Consider the following 26,413-nt stretch of genomic DNA (forward strand, 5'->3'; position numbering starts at 1 on the left):
GACAGTGAATTATGGCTCTCAAGTGGCATGTTTTATTTGCCAAATATGTAGCATGCCACCTTTGGCTACTAACCTGCCCTACTCCTGGCAGTAAGCCCTGATAGAATCAGGCTGCCTGTAGTCCACATGGGGTTTTCCCCCTCCTTGGTGCTGCACTTAAGTGACAGTGGGAGGCAGTGACATCAGGCCTGAGCATGTCCAATCATGGGACGGACCTGGTGCCCTCCTCCTGGCTGTACTTAAATGCAGTGTTGCCCCAAATTTAGTAGTGCCTCTCCCAACTGAGAGAAGCAGGTGGCATATAGGGAATCTGAGATTGGGGCCTTTCCTGTTCCTCTTCCCCTTGGGGGAGAGCGAGTGTGAACCTACACCCTGACTCCTGAAAGGGGAGTTGGGAAGAGCTAGGACAGCTGCAAGGGTCCTGACCAGTAGTGATTGTCCAGGGACCATCCTCAAGTTGATCATCCCAGAGACTGCAGTGGGCAGAGATCTGCTGTGTTCCTGTACTGTCAGACCAAGAGAATAAACCATTCTTGTTGTTATACGCCCGCCTAGTGTGTGATCTTACTGGGGGGAGAGGTGATAGTTCTACTGTAGGAGATCATCTTCACCTATCTGGAGCCTACAGCAGATAGAGACGCTGCACTGCTAGAGAACCATGTGGGTAATGTACCCCAGAAACCTGATCCTGTGTCCCCACTACCACCAGCAGACAGCTCAGCCCTCCTGTTACCAGCAGGTATAATGCACCACACGACAAGTAGTGGCCAAATCTCCCACCGGGTGGGGGAAGCACCTTTACATATAGTTAAAAAATAAATAAATAATGACAAGGAGAGAAAGTAGAGGAGAGGTGGGAAGATATTAAATACTGTAATGCTTTGAAGGCTTAGACTGAGTAAAGTGAAGATTTTTTGTGTTGGTTTTAAAGATAAGACACCTATTTTTGAATGTGTTTGTTTTTTTGTACGCTTATGTTCTGTCATGTTGTAGTTGTCGCAGCTTGGTGAGAAGAGTGCTTCCCTGGATGGACACTTGGCCAGACTCCTTTAAATAGAGGTGGGCTGAACTTTCTACTATATTTTAATGAGGAAGGCAGTGTCATAACTGGCTTGGGTGGCTGATAAAGGAGTGACCTTCCAGGATAATGATTTTGTTTGGCTGTGTGCCTTATGTGGCTAGTACCAATAGTGGGTAAGAGCCAGGTGTACCCCTTGGGCTTTTTTAAGGTGGCAGAGCAAGATGGCTAGGCCCCTTGGTTCGTAACGTATGTTGTGTTAAAAAAAAGCTGTGATCGGCTATTCTCCCAACATTGGTGTGTTGTGTAATTGTGCTGAGGGTGGCACAGGGTCATGAGGTGTGCTGATCGAAGTTATCCAGAGAGCCAATAATATGTACACAAATATAACCAAGCTCAGTATCAGAAGAGTAAAGAGCGTTGATAGCGCACTGCCAGAGAGTCCTGAGAGTATAAATCAGGAACAAGAAACAGCCAGGCCACTCCAAAAGTGAAAAAATATTGTCAGGTTTATTGCATGCTGGAAATACACACAGGAAACGGACAGGTAAACGCACCTACGCGTTTCGTACTAAGTGTACTTTATCAAGTATATAAGTGCTTCATCCAGCACTCATAAGGGTTAACTCCGGTGGAAGCTAGGTAATCAGGATGTAAGCTGACACCTGAGAAGCAGCAAGGTATAAGATGATGTTGTTACTGGCAGTAGCTGCCTGCCCTAGACCAGAGCACATGGCTATATGTGCTGCTAGCCAGACGGATACATCAAGCTTACTGCAACCAAAGTAAGAGACTTGTTCATTTGTTTTTCCTGACTGCTTAAAAGACACTTACGGTTTGGTTATGGTTTAGCCAGCCAGCCTGCTAGATAGGCCTGGTGTGTTAGTCAGTCCTCCCAATGTGGAGCAGGATTTGTTTTGTTTAAAGGGACAGTGTACCCGCATGTTATGTATGCTGTGGAGAAATAAAGCCACTGAATGTTTTCATTATCCTGAAACTATACGTGTGGACTGTTCCCTGACCTCGGCTACAGGCCGTTCTGCCACATAGACCCGCTACAATCTGGCTTCCGCACTGCTCACTCCACAGAAACAGCCCTCACTACAATAACTGATGACCTCCCTGCTGCAAAAGACAGAGGTCATTACACTCTGCTCATATTACTCGACCTCTGCGCAGCATTTGACACTGTGGACCACCCTCTTCTCCTTCACATTCTCCATACTCTTGGTATTCGGAACAAAGCCCTATCCTGGATCTCCTCTTACCTCTCCCATCGTACTTTCAGTGTCTCTTCTGCTAACACCACCTCCTCCTCTATTGATCTCTCTGTGGGGGTACCCCAGGGCTCTGTCCTGGGACCTCTTCTCTTATCTCTGTACACACTCTCTCTAGGTGACCTATTAACATCTCTTGGGTTTAAATATCACCTCTACGCTGACGACACACAAATTTACTTTTCAACACTGACCTTACACGTGCTGTACAAACCAAAGTTTCTGAATGTCTCTCTGCTATATCATCCTGGATGGCCCTCCGTCGCCTTAAACTCAACATGACATAAACAGAACTCCTCATAATTCCTCCCAAATCTGGCCCTACTACCTGCTTCCACATTACTGTTGGAACTACGATCATTCACGCAGTAGCCAAAGCACGCTGCTTAGGGGTCACACTGGACTCCTCTCTCACATTCTCCTCTCACATTCAAAACTTTTCTAAAACCTGTTGCTTTTTCCTCCGCAATATCACTAAGATACGCCCATTCCTCTGTTGCTCGACTGCTAAAACTCTGACTCAGGCCCTCATTCTCTCTCGTCTTGATGTAAGGAATCCGCTCCTGGCTTTGATTCTAGCCTTGCAGACCTCTGCAGTTACAAAGGCTTCCTCTGGCAATCATTGGCACATGTGCTGCCTCTCATTGCAGCTTCTGCCCTGTGCTCCATCATTGGAGGAATGCTCACACACCCTCCCCCTGTGATTGGATCTCCGCCCTTTATATGTTGGGCTTTGGCTCTGAATCAGAGCCGAGCATAATCCTTCTCTGGACGTTACTGTCTCTGCCACAAGCCGCCTGGCTTGCCTCCTTGTGTACTAACCTCTCATGTTCTCATCTCTAGTTCCTGAGTATCCGGAGGCCTGCTGCTAGTTCCACGCAGAGGCCTGTTCCTGACTCCTGTGCTGAAGCGTTGTTTAGCCAGCACTGGTTCCTGGTACCTGCTGCATTCTCCCCTAGCAGTGGTTACCCTTCGTTTCCCGAGGCCTGCTGCTATTCTACACGCAGAGGCCAGCTTTGGACTTCTGTGCTGAAGCGTTGGTTTTCCCAGACGTTGCCCCGCAGTGTACTTCGGCCAGCCTGCTGTCTCCCCCTGCTGAGACCGGCGTCATGGGCCGAGCCCACTCCTCACGTAGAGGCCACTCCCACGCTCACGCTCCTAAGCTGAAGCGGGGAACTCCTGACTACCTGTTGCCGAACTCCTTCTTGAATAACGACGATGCTGCCTTCTCCAATCCTGACCCTACTATGTACGACAACGAACTGCGCACTCCGGATCAGTCTGCGATGACTAAGGTCGGTGATTATATAACCCCACCTCAGCCCCGCGGTCTGGTCCCGGTTTGTGGCGAGCACAATCGTAACACTTGATTACTGTAACCTCCTGCTGTCCGGCCCTCCTGCCTCTCACCTGTCTCCCCTACAATCTATCCTAAACGGTGCTGCCAGAATTGCTCTGCTCTTTCCTAAATCTGTCTCCGCGTCTCACCTTCTGAAATCCCTCTCCAGGCTTCTTATCAAATCCCACATCTCACACTCGATTCTCCTCCTCACTTTTAAAGCTTTACACTCTGCTGCCCCGCCTTACATCTCAGCTCTAATTTCTCATTATACACCATCCCGACTCTTGCGGAGGAACAATCTTAGAATTCGCAACATCCCAGAGACAGTCCTTAACGAGGAAATCAAACCATACCTAAATAGACTTTTCCGAAGCATACTCCCAGAAATCGCCGATGCAAAGCTGGAACTGGACCGAGCCCATAGAATTTACAGGCCGAGAGAATTTGAAAACAGATCTCAAACGGATTTCAAATCCCCATCTCACACTCCATTCTTCTCCTCACTTTTAAAGCTTTACATTCTTCTGCCCCTCCTTACATCTCATCCCTAATTTCTCGCTATGCACCATCCAGACTCTTGTGTTCTTCTCAAGGATGTCTTCTTTCTACCCCCTTTGTATCTAAAGCCCTCTCCCGCCTTAAACCCTTTTCACTGACTGCCCCGCACCTCTGGAATGCCCTTCCCCTCAATACCCGACTAGCACCCTCTCTATCCATCTTTAAGACCCACCTTAAGACACACTTGCTTAAACAAGCATATGAATAGCACTGTGGATAATACTGGACACATGATATAAAGCTTAGCCCCCTGCAGACGCACTTACCAGCACTCCCTCCTACTGTCTCTGTACGTTCTCCCTACCTACCAATTAGACTGTAAGCTCCTCGGAGCAGGGACTCCTTTTCCTTAATGTTACTTTTATGTCTGAAGCACTTATTCCCGTGATCTGTTATATATATTATCTGTTATTTATTTGATTACCACGTGTATTACTACTGTGAAGCGCTATGTACATTAATGGCGCTATATAACTAAAGACATACAATACAGAGGTGCATGCGCGAAGCCAGAGTAGATGGAAGCTTAGGTTTCTAGCTCTGCTCGCATCGGCACAATAATCTACCAAAAGCGGCAATCAAAGTGACCCCTCACGAATCAGTCCAGTGAGTTCAAGTAGGGGAATACCTGGTGATGCCGCATGAGATCTACGGATGGGGCAAGCGAGGATACGTAAGCCCCCAACGCAGAATCCCACAGAGGCATTAACTTCGGGAGTGGGGAGACGTCGGTCCGGGGAGGCCCCCGAGCACCGGATGCGTCCGTGGAGCCAAAGCTGAATTACGCTAAGTCTATAGTTATTGTTTTACTTTTTGAAGTTGTAATAAAGATTGTTATGTGATGCCGCAATACACACACAAAGTTCAATGCCGGTGCGAGACACCTTTGGTCTTTGCCGGCGCCTCACAAGGTATCTCATGGAGGTAGTCCATGGGAGCCAACACGCCCTACAGAGGACAGGCCCACAAAGACTGGCACTCCCGATTGACGGGTGCCAGTTGGCGGTCCGACAAACAGGGCATAAGAGTCGACTCTGGATCAGCCCAGACAAGGCTCTTCCCTTTTTCTTTTTATTTACCCAGTTCTTCCCCCTCTCCTCCCCCCCTTCCCTATCCTTGGGGATGCGGGCCTACCATCAGAGCAGGGCAAGGCCAACCCAGGGGCACATACCTATCACAGGTCACACTCACGATAATAGGAGGCCCAGATTTGGACCACCTCAGAACCATAACATCTCTACGCAGATCCCAGACACCGACCTAACTATATGGCGCTGAATTTTATATCTATAAACGTAAAGGGATTTAACAACCTTACGAAAAGAAAAGTCGCCTTTACAGATTTTAAGGCAAAACAGGCCGACATCCTCCTAATACAGGAAACACATTTTAGCCGTAACAGTGTACCCAAATTCCTAGATAGACAATTCACACAATTCTACTGGGCGTCCGCTGCAGAAGAAAAAAGAGGGGTCGGAGTTATCTTCCACAACAGGGTTCCATTCACACTGGACACGATTAGGAGAGACAGTGAAGGCAGATACTTAATAGTAGTGGGTTCAATACAAGAACAGCCACTGACAATAGCCTCGGTGTATGCCCCGGGTGAGCAAGGACACGAATTTATCAAGGATTTTTTTCAGAAACTGACGCAGGTAGCCAAAGGTCAGATAATTCTAGCGGGAGACTTCAACCTTACTATGAACCCCAAGCTAGATAGATCGGGAATCGCTAGAAACGGTCGTAAGAAAGTGATTGACACCCTAAAATCAGGTCTCAAGAAAGCCCAGCTAGTAGATATCTGGAGGGAACTTCACCCCACAGAAAAAAACTATACTTTTTACTCCCACCCTCACGACGTCTATAGCAGAATCGACTACTTCTTCATTTCTAGTAGACTGGTTCCCTTGGTCGCCCAGGCTTTGATCCATGATATTTCATGGTCAGACCATGCGCCTATAGAGCTGAGGTGCAACCAAATTCGCCCTGATAGACCCGGTGCAAATTGGAAATTAAATGAGTCACTCCTTAAGATCCCAGCTATATGCGACTCAATCGGAGAGGAGATAGATCAATTCTTCACGACTAATTATGGTTCGGTGAGCTCTGACCTGACCCTCTGGGAGGCCCATAAGGCAACCATAAGGGGCACTTTAATTGGTATTGCCGCCCGTAGAAAGAGAGAGCGTAATAACAAGATAGCAGCCCTCCAATCCAAATTAAATTCCCTCACATCAAGACACAAACTGACGCAAGATCCTCCTATTGGAGTTAAAGAACATCAAAATCGAACTAAACCTACTATTGGTCTCCCAGGCTGATAAGTCTCTGAGTTGGTCACGGAGGAAATTTTACGAAAAGGCGAACAGGCCGGATACCATGCTAGCGCGCAAACTAAACACTAGACAGCCTAATTATAACATACAGGCGGTGCGTCTGAAGGACGGCTCCTCCACATCCAACCCAAAAAGCATAGTCGAGGAATTTAAATCATTCTACGAAAATTTATATAATGGAGAGAAAGTGGCACATAATTCCAAAACGGCAAGGGCCACGGAAGATTTTCTAGCACGGTCCAACCTATCAGGGCTGAGCGAGCAGGACAGGGAGGGGTTGGAGGCTGATTTCACATTAGAAGAACTTACCCAGGTCATCACGGACCTTAAACCCTCAAAGGCCCCGGGGCCAGATGTGTTTTCGGGGCAGTATTATAAGGCGTTCGCAGAGAACCTAGCCCCATGGCTGCTCCGAATGTATAATGCTGTATTAGCAGGAGCCCCGTTCCCGGAGCAGATGCTCCAGGCGTCAATCTCAGTTATTTATAAACCTGGGAAAGATCCGCAGGACTGTAAAAGTTATAGACCAATTTCCCTAATTAATACAGATGTTAAAATATACGCCAAACTACTGGCCAATAGATTAAGTCTTATCCTGCCCAGACTCATACATCCAGATCAAGTCGGCTTTATAATGGGTAGACAAGCTGCGGACAACACCCGACGAATCATTGATCTGCTAGAAATAGCCACTAATCAGAAATTAAGCGTTATGATGTTGAGTCTGGATGCTGAAAAAGCGTTTGACAGGATTGACTGGCCCTACTTAAAACAGACGCTTGGGGCATTTGGCTTTGGGGAAAGGGTGAGTGGGGCAATAATGTCGCTATACTCGGGCCCCGCAGCCAAGGTCATACATCAGGGTTTCCCCTCTAATTTATTTCAAATTAAAAGCGGCACACGTCAGGGGTGCCCGTTATCCCCCCTGTTATTCGCCCTATGTATGGAACCTTTAGCTGCGCAAATCCGTAACAACCCGGATATTTCAGGGATTACGGTGCATTCACAATCACATAAGATTGCTCTGTATGCAGACGATATACTGCTGCTGATCTCCAGGCCTCTAACCTCCCTGCCGAACCTATTTGACCTGTTGGATAAATTTAATAGAATATCAGGATTCAAAATAAATCAAACCAAATCAGAGGCCCTCAATATCAGCCTCCCAAAGGAAACTGAAAAACTACTGAGTCTGAACTTTAATTTCAATTGGCAACCAAAACATATTAAATATCTAGGGGTCTACAGTACATCACTAAAGATTACAGGGGCGTCTATGATGCTAATTACCCCAAACTAATCAAGACACTAAAAGCAGATTTAAAAAAATGGACGCCCTACAAGATCTCCTGGATAGGAAAGATACATAGTGTCAAGATGAATCTCCTCCCCCGTATCCTATATTTGTTTCAGACTCTACCAGTGCCACTTAGACTGAAAGATATACTCTCACTTCAGTCTGATATCTCCGAGTTTATCTGGGGAGGGAAAAAACCGAGAGTAAATAAGACAATTATGAAAAAAACCACGCGGACAGGAGGCCTAGCGGTACCTTGCCTGGTGTCTTACTACAAAGCGGCGTAATTGTGTCAACTCACACAATGGCAGACCAATCCCGATCTGAAAAGATGGGTGGATCTGGAAAAGAGGGCTTGTGCCCCACTAGAGATAGAGAATTTGCTATGGTTACCCAAAACAGCTATTAAATGGGCTGAACGACCGCTCTCATCGGTGGCCAACTCGCTGTCGGTATGGGAGACCACAAAATATAAACATACCCTGACAACAAGGTGCTCTATTATGGCCCCTTTGTGGGGCAACCCTAACTTTGCACCGGGACTAGTGGCAAACGCCGCAGGGCCCTGGAAAAAATATGGATATCTTAGGTTAAGAGATCTGGAGGGTATACCGAACAGAGTTAAATCATTCGAACAAATTAGATCTGAAAAAAAACATCCCACATTCCGAATTTTTTCGCTACCTCCAGATACGAGCGTTCTTCGCCAAAAACTCCCCCTTCCCACCATTAACCACATTCGAAAAGCTCTGTCTGACGAAAACAGACACACAGGGACTTACATCGCAGATCTATAGAGAAGTGGTCGGTTCTGGGAGCTCACAGCAACGACAAAAACTGACGTACCAACTTAGATGGGAAACAGATATTGGGGAGGAATTGGAGGAGGACGACTGGACTGCTATAATAGAGGCTACTGCCAAGAGCTCCATATGCACTACTTTGAAGGAGAATGCATATAAAGTATTGATGAGGTGGTACCTCACCCCATTAAAATTATCAAGGTTTGTCACAGGATACTCCCCGCTGTGTCCCAAACAGTGCAGAGAATCGGCAGACCTGTTGCACATGCTGTGGTCTTGCCCTCGGATCTCACACCTGTGGGATGAGATTAGACATTGGATCCAGAGGATTTTTGACCTCACAATTCCCCCTGATCCGTGGCTGTTCCAATTGAACAGACCATGGAAGGGTCTTTCAAAATCAGGTAATAAACTAGTTGCACATTTTGCAACAGCAACGAGGTGCGAGATCGCAGCTATGTGGAAACAACCAGAGATCCCAAATATCCCAAAAATTCGGAATCGATTATGGTACATATGCCAGATGGAGAAATTGACAAGTCTGGTCAATGACACTGGCGAAAAATATCTAAAAGTCTGGACGCCTTGGCTGGAACAGACAGACATCCCGGGGGTTGAGGTAGCCACGATATGGCAGTGATTATTCCAAGTGCATTCTCGTACAAAGTAAGCGGAACGGACTACGAGACCTAGTTGAGGACACACCATGTGAACACTTTGGGCGGCCCTAGAAGTCGGCAAACAAACGGTGTATAGTAAATCTACCAGCCACCTATGGGAAAGTGGCAGTGCAGCGTGCCCGCGCCCCCCCCCCCCTCCATTCCCTCCTTCCCACTCTCCCCCGCCTTAATTTACTTTTTTTTTTGTTGTTACCCCAAGTTTAATCTACATAAATATCCCAACTGGTTTTAGAGATATCATGTGCAACGCATGAACACTTGTGGCTCCAGAAGGAGAATGTAGCAGTATCGTACATGACTGTAATACTGTGAATGTTCGTGTTATTTGTATTGAGATGCTATTTATATTGAAAATATTCCAATAAACTTGAAGTTATAAAAAATAAAAAATAAAAAGACATACAATACAATACAATTTAAACTTTGCGGGGATACCGGCACCCCATACTGGGACCTGTAACTCGGGAAGCAGGAGGTCCCCGAGGCTGAAATTAATGTGTGTTAGCTCCAGAGACCCCCAGAATCAATCCTACAGCAGTATAAATAAAATAAACTCTGTGATATGCAAATCGCATTTCCGATCTTGCCACCCTTTAGATTGCGAGAAAGGAATGCAAGTTTTTATGGTGCGATATGCATCTCGGAGCTTAGTGTATAGAAGTTTCTGGCAAAAAATGCGAGTTTTGTGCATTTTTCAGCTACCTCACAACTTCATCTAGGCAGAGTTTTAAAGCTCGTTAAAAAGTCGTTTTAGATGTTGTTATGCTATTGAAGCTTTGTGAATTGCTACACATGCAATATCGCTTGAAAAGGGCATTTAACCAGCATTAATGCACTTATCGAAGTTCAGTGAATAAGCCCCAATATGTATTCCACAGAACTTAAAAAGAACACGCGTGTAATTCGGGTTATTTCTAAGTCTCCTGGCTATAAAACTCAGAAACAAATGGTGCAAAAAAATGCTTTATAGTAAAGAAAATTCGCAAAGAAACCAATCTACAGTAGATCCACACATAGTTTATGGCCCTGTATGTTGCCATTATAAGGTAAAACACAATCCAACCGATCATTTAATGAAACATGACCCCTGTCATTGCATCTATGCACTTACATTTTTATAAAAGTTATTCCCCAATATTAATATTCATTAATGGCAGCAATAATAAAATTTAAATCTATTTTTGAACAACTGCAGTCTGACTTTTTTGCATAGATGGTACAAATTAAATTAAAAGAAATCAACATCTGTAAACCTACAGTATGAAAGCAAATTCTTGAGCTAAGAAGACTGGGAAAACTAAATGAATACCAAGATCAGGGATTATGTTTGCTAAATTTAGCAACTAACACTTTGTATGCATTTGATTTTTTTAATAGGCGGCTTTTCAAAGGATACATGCAAATCACAATTTCCAACCCAAACGCGCATTTGTTAATCGTGAAACGTGCGCATTCCTTCAATTTGGTCTCTGCATATCTCTGCTAAGTGTGTTCTCTTCTAAGAGACTGCCTCCAAGCTAAAACATAACTCTCAAAAGAACATATAATATCCTTATCATTTAAAAGAAAAAAAAATGCATCAAAACAGAATAGGTGAAAGATAAAGGCTTAAGCTTTTATCCTGGGTATTTTGTATTTTGACAGGTGCTTTATAACTCTCTTTCTGTTGGATTGTCCTGCAACCCATTTCTACATCATTTTCAAGGGCTTCACATTGTGTTGCAGGCCCTTTTTGCAGTGAGTGGATTAAACAAAAGGCTAGCTATGTGTCAAGGCAATGTTAGAGCAAAATTGACACAAATTGCGTCATTTTCATCTTGTATCTCTATGCGTCATGTAATCAAGGTCTTTGCTTCAGTTTTTGCCTCATAACCATTAGCTTACAGTTTGGGGAGTGTCAAAGGGAAGAGTTAGGGAGAAGACACATCACATACAGTATAACGAGAGTTATATATGTAGCAAGTTATTGTACCCGTTAAAAAATATATACAATTTCACATGTTTTGCTACTTTAACAATATGCACCAGATGTAAGAAACGGTTTAATTGATAGAACTCTTCTCTAAATAAATTTTACAATGTATCAAAACATGTTCTTTGCTCCAAAATTACCTCTAATGCATCTATATCTAAGATACTTTGTTAAAAGTCTGACAATACAATTACATTAAAAAAAGAATGTAAAATAACACGATACAAATATATAGATACTGTACAAATTAAACAATTGAAATTAATGAAATTTGTTTACAATATGGAGCTTTCCATATTATAATGGATAAAATGGTTAATTGCTGGAGCTTATAGGGTAGTTACTCAAGTGTAAAAGATAGGAGGAAGAATATAGGAATTGTGTATGAAGGCAGCCATCTTTGGAGGAAGAACAGGAAGTGTGTTTGGGAGTAGCCATCTTGTGAGAGAGTGAAGTGAACCAGACAGGATCCGAGGGTATGTGTCTGTGCTGTGCAGACAGGTAGTCACAGACAATATGTCAGAGTTTAAAACTGCAGTAAATTAAGATCGGTGTGAGTTAGGGATCCTGTGAAAAGTAGGTTTACTTTGTGGATAAGCTGTTAGTGGTTTGGTTTAGACAGCTCCCATTATAGAGCATAAAGAGATTTTTAGGTTTAGCTCAGAGGCACTGAAGATTTCACCAAGAACTGCTCCCCTCTGCACAGGACCAGTCTGCTAAGGGTTTACATTTGCTTGTACTTTGTGGAACGTCAACCCCACCCACTGGAATGTTAATGAGCCAAGAGGACAAAGAACTTTGTATTCGCAGCTGCATTCATTCTGAACCCCTTTATGTGTACATCTGCATCGCCCCAAATTGTTATAACTCTGTGCCCAGGAGACATACTTTAAAATGAGAGGTAACTCTCAATGTATTACTAACTGGTAAAACATTTTTATAAATAAAAAAAATACAAACTAGATATGAATTTCCAGGTCCCAGTTGTTCCAGCCTTTCACAGTGCAATGGTTTTAGAGCTGGCCTAGCCCCAATGGGTGGCTACAGCTATTGACCGGGGGGTGCCCCCCCCCCCCCAGCTAGGCTGGTGGTCGCGTGCGCGATCGGGGAAGGCAGTTGGTTTTTTAAATAGAGCCAAGGAACAAGCAACTATCACTTGTTCCTTGGCGTTCAAACTGTTTCCCACCCACCCATCCCTTTTGACTTAAGTTTAAAAAAAAAAAAAAAATTGTTTTCCGTGTTAACATTTCTTTATTTTGCAGATAAATAAGAGTATATTTGAAACAAGGAAGAAAAGATTATGATGGAGGGGTCAGTGGACCAATTGCTTTGTCGCGGCGGCAGTTGGGGGGGGGTAGGTGCTTGTCCCCCCAGAAGTGGCTCGGGGCTGGTAATCGGGGGGTTTGAAGCAAGGGGGCAGGTCACCGGGACGTACTTCCGGTTGCCCGCTTTGCGTTGCCCAGCTCTGAGCATTCTGGCGCGGACAGGTGGTACGCTATCCCCATTTGTGTTTAATAAATAAGCCGCGGCCTTTTACCTCCATAAATGTGTCCTCTCATTATTTGTATGTTTTTATGTAGAGGGTTTATAGGAGAGGGGGGGGGGGGGAAGCTCGCGCCTCCTTGGTCATATCATTTTCTGCTCTTGCAGTGCAAATGATCAAAAACCTCACAGCAACACATTGTGGCGCCCCTGAAGCAGAAATGGGTTGCAAGTAGTTAGCCAACAAGACTTGCTGGTCAAATTCTTTTCCACCATGTGCAGAACTGTCCATGGTCCTTACACCTAAGGGTGATAAGGGACCCCACACATGCGTGAGTTCTGCATAAAACTCTTCCTCACCTCTCAAGCAGGGAATCCAGCATGTGTCAGGGGCAGGGCTACGGTTTGAGGGAATGGGGCTGTGCTGAAAAGGGGTAGAGTTATGACTCAATGTGGACTGTTAACAACAAAGTTGGGTGGGGATACGATGCAGGCATGGTTTATGACTCTTTTCAAGGTCTAACGTCTCCTTGAGATTTACCTCATTCTGCATTAGTAGAGATGGGAAAACTTTTTGTCAATGTTTGAGTTCACAGAGAAATCAGCAAGCGGAAATCTTTGCGGACATGTCTGTGTTCGGAAAATCCAGATGCTTTTTTTATTTAATTTTTATTTCATCATCGTGGCTGAGTGTGGAAAACTTTGCTGCTCTTTTTTATTATTTTTTTTATTTAATTTGCGCGAACTTTGTTTTTTGTGCACCAAACCAAACAGTTTGCAGATTTGGTTTGCGAATGTCCGTGTTCCCAACTTCAATAAATTCACCCATCTCTATGCATGAGACAGCCTTAATGTGCAAATTTGGCTCTGTGTGAGAGGCTCTCATTGCACGCATATACTGTCATTGTGCTCAACTCTTTCACTATATCAACTCTTGCATTGTACAAAAGTATGGTGGGGCTTAGTATTATGTTTAATCTGATACAGTATAACATTTAAAGAATGTATAAGTCCGTGCTCTTGCTTCCTATGGATGCAGAAAAGTAATTTCTCTCCTTCCTCTTGCTGCTCCTGTGATTTGAAGTGTCTCCCCTCACTCCAAGAAGGACCCCGGCGGAAGACTCCGTCGGCAGAACCAGGTAAACAAGAAAAAGAAGCACAAGTGCGCACCAAGGTAAGAGGGTATGAAGGTATAATGTAACAACAATAATATAAAAAGTTACATATGAGTAAAACTTAATTCTTATCCAGGTCTGAGCGATATTCTCATCCTTTAGGCTTCACCATAGATTAGGCAAGGGGGCGATGTCCAATTCTCTTCGGGTAACAGTCCCACGTGCTGGGGCTGTCTCTGTGGCAGTCACTGCAGTAACACCTCCGCGTGTATCAGCGTGGTGTATAGCACAAATGCGCATGCGTGGAAATGAAGCCCCGTATAGCCATCCGTGGATGCCAGTTCGTTTGAGGGATCGCGACCGGAATGAATACACTTAGTGTATGCCAGCCATCAGGATTGAGGTAGGCTGGTTACACAATTCGCGACGCGTTTCGTTTAACAGGTATACTTCATCAGGCTTTAACCTGGGCACCTGCGAGGGGTCTTTTATATGTCCCTAGCTGAGAGACCCGGCGTTGCCCGGGATGTGAACCGTGCTCACACTGACACACACTGCTCATTGTTCACACTGCACACTGCACACACACACTGCACACTGCACACACACTGCTCATTGGTCGCACTGACGCACACTGCGCACACACAGCTCACAGTGACACACACTGCACACTGCACACACACTGGTCACACTGACACACACTGCACACTGCACACACACTGCTCACTGCTCACACTGCACACACACACATACTCAGCTCATTGCTCACACTGACACACTGCACACTGCACACACACTGCTCACACTGCACATACTGACACACACTGCATACTGCACACACACTCCTCAATGGTCACACTGCACACTGCACACACACTGCTCAGACTGACACACACTGCATACTGCACACACACTGCTCATTGCTCACACTGCACACACTGCACACACACTGCTCACACTGACAAACACTGCACACTGCACACACACTGCTCACACTGCACACACAGTGGTCATTGCTCACACTGCACACACTGACACACTGCTCATTGCTCACACTGCACAGTGCACCACACACACACACACACACACACACACACACACAGTTACAGACAATCACAGACAGTTACACACACTCACACACAGTCACACACACTTACACACACTTTCACAGTTTCAAACAGTTTCACACAGTCATAGACACTTACACAGACTTACACACACTCACACACTCTCACACTGTGAAACACTTACACACACTGTCACACACAGTTACACACAGTCACACACAGTCACAGACACTTACACACAGTTTCACACAGTCACAGACACTTACACACACTTACACACAGTCACAGACACTTACACACAGTTTCACACAATTACACACACCAGCACCAACACCCCCTCCCCCCCCCTCCTCCTGCGCAGGCAGCGGGGACAACGGTGGGGAGAAGGTGAAGCAGGGACCGGAGGGGCATCCCCCCTCCCATCTCACGTCCCACGGCCTGTCACGCGGTGACAGGGGGGAGCCGGGAGCGGAGGGGCATCCCCCCTCCCATCTCACGTCCCGCGGCCTGTCACGCGGTGACAGGGGGGAGCCGGGAGTGGAGGGGCATCCCCCCTCCCATCTCACGTCACGTCGTTTGGCTCTTTTTCTTCTTGTGTATATTTTTCAGCACCCAAGTGTATGGACGGTGAGGAAGATGAGGATGGCCTTCATCGTGGGTGCCGGACAAGGGTGAGTACAAAATGTTTTTATTGTATTTATTGTAATTAATGTATATTTAATGGGCAAATGCATTATTATCCATATGTGGATAATAGTAATTTTGTCCATTACTGTAGTGTATGTGTTAGGGGCAGGGGTATTTTTTTATAGTATTGTTTATTTTTTGGGGGCACACCAATTGTACCGCAGGCCCGCGGACGGCCGCGGGGACCCTGGACGCCCCCGGACGCCCGCGTGGACCCCCAAACACCCCCGCGGACACCCCCGGGAACCCCTGCGGACACCCCGGGGACCCGCGGACCCCCGGGCACCCACAGGGATCACCTGGTGACCCCCGCGGGGTCAGCCAGGGACATCCGCGGGCCTGTTGTATGGCTGGTGTGCCTGCAAAAAGGTAAACAAAGAAATATTTTCTAAGTCCAGTTCCTTTTGCGCCTGCCTTTAGCTGGCACGTTTATTAGGCGCGTTTTTTTAAGGCGGATTCACTTAGCGCTGCTTAGTGAATCCCCTGTACTGGCAAAAAGCAGCACAATAGCCTGATTGTGCGCATTTAACACCGAGGGCTGGAAAAAGAACTTTTAAGAGCGATAAAGCGCAGTTATCACTGCATAGTGAATCTCACTGCAGCCTTATCGGGCTTAAAGGGTACTTTGCTCTCTTAAAGCCACTTAACGGAGCTTAGTGAATCGGCCCCATAGTGACCAATATTAGAGCTGGTGACAAAGACCTTCAAATTGCTAAAAGAGAGCAGTTCTGGATATTCACCCTTCAAACCAAATATCCTGGGGGGTTAAATGATTATGTAGAACTGACTCCATTTTTGAGGTAAATGCCCCAGCGAAGTAATTTTATATATGTGGAATCTGTCATTTAATCTACGTGTAGATCATTATAGATTTGGATCTTTGGGTGACACTTCTGATTCTCTGGGCGACACTTCTTGATTAATTTGGCATTTGATTTTGCCATTAGATTGTAATTTTTAGTATTTAGAAATCAATATCATCAATTACTATCTAAAGGGTTACCATCCCATTACTGCAATCATTAACATTGCAGATTAACTTGTCAACAAAGAGGAGTGTTTAAAATCCATGTATTCACTCCTTCTAGCCTCATGATTGGCCTGTTTCACCATAGAAACAACCAATCACGTAGCTTGAATGACATATAAAAGACCCCTCGCAGGTGCCTAGGTTGAAGCCTGATGAAGTTTACCTGTTAAACGAAACGCGTCGCTAATTGCTTAACCAGCCTACATCAATCCTGGTGGCCGGCATACACTAAGTGTATTCATTCCGGTCGCGATCCCTCAAACGAACTGGCATCCACGGATGGCTATAGGGGGCTTCATTTCCACGCATGCGCACTTGCGCTATACACCACGCCGATTCACACGGAGGTGTTACTGCAGTGACTGCCACGGAGACAGCCCCAGAGCGTGGGACTGTTACCCGAAGAGAATTGGACATCGCCCCCTTGCCTAATCTATGGTGAAGCCTAAAGGATGAGAATATCGCTCAGACCTGGATACAAATTAAGTTTTACTCATATGTAAGTTTTTATATTATTGATGTTACATTAAACCTTCATACTCTTACCTTGGCGCGCACTTGTGCTTTTTTTCTTGATTTTCCATTTAGTTAACATTAATAAACTGTAATAGTGAATTGTTATCACTGTCATCTTAAATGTGTGGCCAAAACCTTGTAATTCAACTTAAAATAGTATAATTGTTCTGAATTTCAGGAGCTCGAGAAATGTTATTAGATTTGTTTTCATTAGCATTTATAGAATTCTTGCCTTTGGAGTGGATAAAACCCTGTGCATTTCTTTTGGTGTTTTGTAAACAGAACAAAATCATTCATCGTGCACATTAGAAATGACTGAATAAACACAATTATTCCATCCAGGGAATATTTTTTCCACATTTTAAATGACTTGTTTACCACAATATTTTTGCCTTTTCACTGAGACCATACATAAACCTACAGGAATAAACAAATTGTACTCAGTAGGCTTTAATGGAGATACAGTAAGTCATCTAGAAAGTTTTTTTTTTTGTAAGGGGAATGTATTGCTTTACTTTACAATCAGACAGGTGATAATACAAACAACAAGTGTCCTTAAACATCCTAATATTTTGCCAGAAACATGCTAGTATGCATTCAAATCCTTTTCAGGCGCCATTCCTTTCAAAACAAATAATTGAACACAAAAATAAAATGTTAACTTCTATGCACCAAAATGTAAGCTGAATGGGGAAATACATTTGCTAAAAGTTAGCAACCACCTTTCCACCTTTAAAAAGCTACTTATATTTTTAGCACTGATGTTGTCACTTATTACAAGCACATATGTGGTGATAATGATAACTCATTCAGAAAATGGTAGAAAGTTGGGGACTTTGTGTTAGGAAATGTCTGGGAGCTATAACATTTGAGACATTCAGAAAAACTGATTTCATCTAACAAAATTATTATTATGTATTGGAATATGTAAATAGAAAAGCATTTGCGATCAAGAATTATTAAGAGTAATTGATATAAAAATATACTTGCCTCTCTGTGTTGTTTTCTTAATCATACTGAAGCTCACATCCTACTTTATAAGCATTTTCCAATCTGTTCACCAAAAAATAGAAACATAAGGGTAAGATTAAAATAGCAAACAATGTCTAAAATTGCCACAGTTATAGACAATAAATTTAGCATCTTGCTATTGAAGACTGACTATCCCCCTCTTGTTATCAAACACTTCCTCATGAATTATGACATCTGTTCCCTGACAGAATATTTTCATGTGACAGAAGTTTTTCTCCAAGAGAGACAAGGGAACACTCCAAATTTAGCAAAAGTACAAAGTGTATTTATAATAATTAGCATAATAAAATAATACTATGCAGACCAGACAGGGAGGCATGCTCCATAAGTTGTACAGTTTCTACAGGTTAACAAAATACTCCTAAACATAAGTTTATATACCTTGTAGAGATGGGCAAATTTTGGGGGTGAATTTGGATCCGCAGCGGATTTTAGCGGATCAATCTCAAAAAGGGCAATTTGTGTGTTGGTAATACAAGACACATACATGTCCAGTATTACCTATAATTTGTTACTGGACAGAGTATCCAAATACAGGTCAGTCTGGTTAAATACTGTACACCCTACAGAGTGGTAGGTCAGTATATTGATGGGGCTGGCAGGACACATCTCCACTAGTCATAGACACTTCGGGGAGGTATTGCTGGTATTACGTACTGAATGTATTGCTGGTATTAGATAGCGGAGGTATTGCTAGTATTACAGAGAGGAGGTATTGCTGGTAATACATAGTGGAGGTATTGCTGGTATTACAGAGTGGAGGTATTGCTGGTATTACATAGTGGAGGTATTGCTGGTATTACATAGTGGAGGTATTGCTGGTATTACATAGTGGAGGTATTGATGCTATTACAGAGTGGAGGTATTGCTGCTATTACAGGGTGGAGGTATTGCTGTATTATGGAGTGGGGGTATTGCTGGTATTAAAGGGTGGAGGTATTGCTGGTATTACATAGTGGAGGTATTGCTGGTATTACATAGTGGAGGTATTGCTGGTATTACATAGTGGAGGTATTGCTGCTATTACAGAGTGGAGGTATTGCTGGTATTACAGAGTGGAGGTATTGCTGGTATTACATAGTGGAGGTATTGCTGGTATTACATAGTGGAGGTATTGCTGGTATTACATAGTGGAGGTATTGCTGGTATTACAGAGTGGAGGTATTGCTGGTATTACAGAGTGGAGGTATTGCTGGTATTACATAGTGGAGGTATTGCTGGTATTACATAGTGGAGGTATTGCTGGTATTACGGAGAGGAGGTATTGCTGGTATTACAGAGAGGAGGTATTGCTGCTATTACAGAGTGGAGGTATTGCTGGTATTACATAGTGGAGGTATTGCTGGTATTACATAGTGGAGGTATTGCTGGTATTACAGAGTGGAGGTATTGCTGGTATTACGGAGTGGAGGTATTGCTGGTATTACATAGTGGGGGTATTGCTGGTATTACATAATGGAGGTATTGCTGCTATTACAGAGTGGAGGTATTGCTGGTATTACATAGTGGAGGTATTGCTGCTATTACAGAGTGGAGGTATTGCTGGTATTACAGAGTCGAGGTATTGCTGGTATTACATAGTGGAGGTATTGCTGGTATTACATAGTGGAGGTATTGCTGCTATTACAGAGTGGAGGTATTGCTGGTATTACAGAGTGGAGGTATTGCTGGTATTACGGAGTGGAGGTATTGCTGGTATTACATAGTGGAGGTATTGCTGGTATTATGTAGTGGAGGTATTGCTGGTATTACATAGTGGAGGTATTGCTGGTATTACATAGTGGAGGTATTGCTGGTATTACATAGTGGAGGTATTGCTGGTATTACGGAGAGGAGGTATTGCTGCTATTACAGAGTGGAGGTATTGCTGGTATTACAGAGTGGAGGTATTGCTGGTATTACGGAGTGGAGGTATTGCTGGTATTACATAGTGGGGGTATTGCTGGTATTAAAGGGTGGAGGTATTGCTGGTATTACATAGTGGAGGTATTGCTGATATTACATAGTGGAGGTATTGCTGGTATTAAAGGGTGGAGGTATTGCTGGTATTACATAGTGGAGGTATTGCTGATATTACATAGTGGAGGTATTGCTGGTATTACATAGTGGAGGTATTGCTGGTATTACATAGTGGAGGTATTGCTGCTATTACAGAGTGGAGGTATTGCTGGTATTACATAGTGGAGGTATTGCTGGTATTACATAGTGGAGGTATTGCTGCTATTACAGAGTGGAGGTATTGCTGGTATTACAGAGTGGAGGTATTGCTGGTATTACGGAGTGGAGGTATTGCTGGTATTACATAGTGGAGGTATTGCTGGTATTATGTAGTGGAGGTATTGCTGGTATTACATAGTGGAGGTATTGCTGGTATTACATAGTGGAGGTATTGCTGGTATTACATAGTGGAGGTATTGCTGGTATTACGGAGAGGAGGTATTGCTGCTATTACAGAGTGGAGGTATTGCTGGTATTACAGAGTGGAGGTATTGCTGGTATTACGGAGTGGAGGTATTGCTGGTATTACATAGTGGGGGTATTGCTGGTATTAAAGGGTGGAGGTATTGCTGCTATTACATAGTGAAGGTATTGCTGATATTACATAGTGGAGGTATTGCTGGTATTAAAGGGTGGAGGTATTGCTGGTATTACATAGTGGAGGTATTGCTGATATTACATAGTGGTGGTATTGCTGGTATTACATAGTGGAGGTATTGCTGGTATTACATAGTGGAGGTATTGCTGCTATTACAGAGTGGAGGTATTGCTGGTATTACATAGTGGAGGTATTGCTGGTATTACATAGTGGAGGTATTGCTGCTATTACAGAGTGGAGGTATTGCTGGTATTACAGAGTGGAGGTATTGCTGGTATTACGGAGTGGAGGTATTGCTGGTATTACATAGTGGAGGTATTGCTGGTACTACATAGTGGAGGTATTGCTGGTATTACATAGTGGAGGTATTGCTGGTATTACATAGTGGAGGTATTGCTGGTATTATGTAGTGGAGGTATTGCTGGTATTATGTAGTGGAGGTATTGCTGGTATTACAGAGAGGAGGTATTGCTGGTATTACATAGTGGAGGTATTGCTGGTATTACACAGTGGAGGTATTGCTGGTATTACGGAGAGGAGGTATTGCTGCTATTACAGAGTGGAGGTATTGCTGGTATTACAGAGTGGAGGTATTGCTGGAATTACATAGTGGAGGTATTGCTGGTATTACGGAGTGGAGGTATTGCTGGTATTACAGAGTGGAGGTATTGCTGGTATTACAGAGTGGAGGTATTGCTGGTATTACGGAGTGGAGGTATTGCTGCTATTACAGAGTGGAGGTATTGCTGGTATTACAGAGTGGAGGTATTGCTGGTATTACGGAGTGGAGGTATTGCTGGTATTACATAGTGGGGGTATTGCTGGTATTAAAGGGTGGAGGTATTGCTGGTATTACATAGTGGAGGTATTGCTGATATTACATAGTGGAGGTATTGCTGGTATTACATAGTGGAGGTATTGCTGGTATTACATAGTGGAGGTATTGCTGCTATTACAGAGTGGAGGTATTGCTGGTATTACATAGTGGAGGTATTGCTGCTATTACAGAGTGGAGGTATTGCTGGTATTACAGAGTGGAGGTATTGCTGGTATTACATAGTGGAGGTATTGCTGGTATTACATAGTGGAGGTATTGCTGGTATTACGTAGTGGAGGTATCGCTGGTATTACATAGTGGAGGTATCGCTGGTATTACATAGTGGAGGTATTGCTGGTATTACATAGTGGAGGTATTGCTGGTATTACATAGTGGAGGTATTGCTGGTATTACATAGTGGAGGTATTGCTGGTATTACAGAGTGGAGGTATTGCTGGTATTACATAGTGGAGGTATTGCTGGTATTACATAGTGGAGGTATTGCTGGTATTACATAGTGGAGGTATTGCTGGTATTACATAGTGGAGGTATTGCTGGTATTATGTAGTGGAGGTATTGCTGGTATTATGTAGTGGAGGTATTGCTGGTATTATGTAGTGGAGGTATTGCTGGTATTATGTAGTGGAGGTATTGCTGGTATTACAGAGTGGAGGTATTGCTGGTATTACATAGTGGAGGTATTGCTGGTATTACATAGTGGAGGTATTGCTGGTATTATGTAGTGGAGGTATTGCTGGTATTACAGAGTGGAGGTATTGCTGGTATTATGTAGTGGAGGTATTGCTGGTATTACATAGTGGAGGTATTTCTGGTATTATGTAGTGGAGGTATTGCTGGTATTACATAGTGGAGGTATTGCTGGTATTACACAGTGGAGGTATTGATGGTATTACATAGTGGAGGTATTGCTGGTATTACAGAGTGGAGGTATTGCTGGTATTACAGAGTGGAGGTATTGCTGGTATTACGGAGTGGAGGTATTGCTGGTATTACATAGTGGAGGTATTGCTGGTATTACGTAGTGGAGGTATCGCTGGTATTACATAGTGGAGGTATTGCTGGTATTACAGAGTGGAGGTATTGGTGGTATTACATAGTGGAGGTATTGCTGATATTACATAGTGGAGGTATTGCTGGTATTACATAATGGAGGTATTGCTGGTATTACATAGTGGAGGTATTGCTGGTATTACATAGTGGAGGTATTGCTGGTATTACGGAGTGGAGGTATTGCTGGTATTACAGAGTCGAGGTATTGCTGGTATTACATAATGGAGGTATTGCTGGTATTACAGAGTCGAGGTATTGCTGGTATTACATAGTGGAGGTATTTCTGGTATTACGTAGTGGAGGTATTGCTGGTATTACATAGTGGGGGTATTGCTGGTATTACATAGTGGAGGTATTGCTGGTATTACATAGTGGAGGTATTGCTGGTATTACATAGTGGAGGTATTGCTGGTATTACATAGTGGAGGTATTGCTGGTATTACATAGTGGAGGTATTGCTGGTATTACAGAGTGGAGGTATTGCTGATATTACTGCACCGACACACTTTATTCGAGCAAATACCCAGTATGTACCTGGCAGATACCTGGAATGCGCCGCTCCTCACCTCTGACAAGCCCCGTTGCGTTTGCCTTCCCAGCCTGGGTTCATGCCTGGCTGACGGGCGGCTGATCTGTTAAATGATAATGATTAGGATTTAATAGGCTGCAATGCTTCGCGTGTCTACCAGATGGCATAAATTCATGAATTGTAATGCAGTATATATATATATATATATATATACTGTGCAGTATTGCAGCCAGCGGGAATAAAATGCTTCAATCCCTGCCTGGAAAATACCTCAATGCACTCGGGCAGAAAACAGTCACAAACCTCAATACACCCGGGTATACCCGAATTCGTGGGACTAGCCGAGCTCGAATAAAGTGTGTCGCCAGTGTTACATAGTGGAGGTATTGCTGGTATTACATAGTGGAGGTATTGCTGGTATTACGGAGAGGAGGTATTGCTGGTATTACAGAGTGGAGGTATTGCTGGTATTACATAGTGGAGGTATTGCTGGTATTACATAGTGGAGGTATTGCTGGTATTACATAGTGGAGTTATTGCTGGTATTACATAGTGGAGGTATTGCTGGTATTACATAGTGGAGGTATTGCTGGTATTACATAGTGGAGGTATTGCTGGTATTACATAATGGAGGTATTGCTGGTATTACGGAGAGGAGGTATTGCTGGTATTACATAGTTTAGGTATTGCTGGTATTATGTAGTGGAGGTATTGCTGGTATTACGTAGTGGAGGTATTGCTGGTATTACGTAGTGGAGGTATTGCTGGTATTACGTAGTGGAGGTATTGCTGGTATTACAGAGAGGAGGTATTGCTGGTATTACAGAGTGGAGGTATTGCTGGTATTACGGAGAGGAGGTATTGCTAGTATTACGGAGTGGAGGTATTGCTGGTATTACGGAGTGGAGGTATTGCTGGTATTACATAGTGGAGGTATTGCTGGTATTACATAGTGGAGGTATTGCTGGTATTACATAGTGGAGGTATTGCTGGTATTACGTAGTGGAGGTATTGCTGGTATTACGTAGTGGATGTATTGCTGGTATTACAAAGTGGAGGTATTGCTGGTATTATGGAGTGGAGGTATTGCTGGTATTACAGAGTGGAGGTATTGCTGGTATTACGGAGAGGAGGTATTGCTAGTATTACGGAGTGGAGGTATTGCTGGTATTACGGAGTGGAGGTATTGCTGGTATTACATAGTGGAGGTATTGCTGGTATTACATAGTGGAGGTATTGCTGGTATTACATAGTGGAGGTATTGCTGGTATTACGTAGTGGAGGTATTGCTGGTATTACGTAGTGGATGTATTGCTGGTATTACATAGTGGAGGTATTGCTGGTATTATGGAGTGGAGGTATTGCTGGTATTATGTAGTGGAGGTATTGCTGGTATTATGTAGTGGAGGTATTGCTGGTATTACGGAGAGGAGGTATTGCTGGTATTACATAGTGGAGGTATTGCTGGTATTACAGAGTGGAGGTATTGCTGGTATTACGGAGAGGAGGTATTGCTAGTATTACGGAGTGGAGGTATTGCTGGTATTACGGAGTGGAGGTATTGCTGGTATTACGGAGTGGAGGTATTGCTGGTATTACAGAGAGGAGGTATTGCTGGTATTACAGAGTGGAGGTATTGCTAGTATTACGGAGTGGAGGTATTGCTGGTATTACGGAGTGGAGGTATTGCTGGTATTACGGAGTGGAGGTATTGCTGCCACTTCTCTGCATTTTACCGTGTTTGCTCATAATGTAAAATATTGGGGGCATCAGTGATTTCAAAGAAGAATAAAATAATATTAATACAACAAAGCATTCTGAGCAATGTAGGATAAATGTATATCGGATGAACTCCAGGTGCCCTACTTTTTGGGGTATATACTGTATAGCATTGCATTTACAACTATTTTTAATTGAAGGTGTTGGTATTATGTAGTGGAGGTATTGCTGGTATTACGTAGTGGAGGTATTGCTGGTATTACGTAGTGGAGGTATTGCTGGTATTACAGAGAGGAGGTGTTGCTGGTATTACAGAGTGGAGGTATTGCTGGTATTACGGAGAGGAGGTATTGCTAGTATTATGTAGTGGAGGTATTGCTGGTATTACGGAGTGGAGGTATTGCTGGTATTACATAGTGGAGGTATTGCTGGTATTACATAGTGGAGGTATTGCTGGTATTACATAGTGGAGGTATTGCTGGTATTACATAGTGGAGGTATTGCTGGTATTACGTAGTGGATGTATTGCTGGTATTACATAGTGGAGGTATTGCTGGTATTACGTAGTGGAGGTATTGCTGGTATTACATAGTGGAGGTATTGCTGGTATTACGGAGTGGAGGTATTGCTGGTATTACATAGTGGAGGTATTGCTGGTATTATGGAGTGGAGGTATTGCTGGTATTATGTAGTGGAGGTATTGCTGGTATTATGTAGTGGAGGTATTGCTGGTATTACGGAGAGGAGGTATTGCTGGTATTACAGAGAGGAGGTATTGCTGGTATTACAGAGTGGAGGTATTGCTGGTATTACGGAGAGGAGGTATTGCTAGTATTACGGAGTGGAGGTATTGCTGGTATTACGGAGTGGAGGTATTGCTGGTATTATGGAGTGGAGGTATTGCTGGTATTACAGAGAGGAGGTATTGCTGGTATTACAGAGTGGAGGTATTGCTAGTATTACGGAGTGGAGGTATTGCTGGTATTACGGAGTGGAGGTATTGCTGGTATTACGGAGTGGAGGTATTGCTGCCACTTCTCTGCATTTTACCGTGTTTGCTCATAATGTAAAATATTGGGGGCATCAGTGATTTCAAAGAAGAATAAAATAATATTAATACAACAAAGCATTCTGAGCAATGTAGGATAAATGTATATCGGATGAACTCCAGGTGCCCTACTTTTTGGGGTATATACTGTATAGCATTGCATTTACAACTATTTTTAATTGAAGGTGTCATGCACTGTAAGGTTGTATGTACTGTAACTAACACCTTGGTACTGTATACTGTATATAATCAAGCACATTGTACTGTAAGTGTTATACAGCTGATCACATTAGACATAGACGATCCAATTGTCCTTCTGTCCCTTTGCTGTGAGATACTGTAAATCTTCAAGACACTAAATGGCATTGACCCCTCAAGAACTAAAAGGGCTAAATAATTGAAATTTCAATAACTATTTCTC

The 26,413-nt window shown here is 43.7% G+C and overlaps 1 protein-coding gene across 7 annotated transcripts in view; it reads right to left on the reverse strand.

Moving 5' to 3' along the window:
- LINGO2 (leucine rich repeat and Ig domain containing 2) overlaps positions 1-26,413 on the reverse strand; it is a 1,433,890-nt gene that overhangs the window by 686,361 nt on the left and 721,116 nt on the right. For all 7 annotated transcript variants that reach the window (XM_075595710.1, XM_075595720.1, XM_075595739.1 and 4 more), the window contains one exon: positions 18,171-18,233. The gene's annotated coding sequence lies outside the window, so the exon portion shown is untranslated. The remainder of the gene's footprint in view (positions 1-18,170; positions 18,234-26,413) is intronic.

This window comes from Ascaphus truei, chromosome 1 (assembly GCF_040206685.1).
Source record: "Ascaphus truei isolate aAscTru1 chromosome 1, aAscTru1.hap1, whole genome shotgun sequence".
NCBI classification, from domain to species: Eukaryota; Metazoa; Chordata; class Amphibia; order Anura; family Ascaphidae; genus Ascaphus; species Ascaphus truei.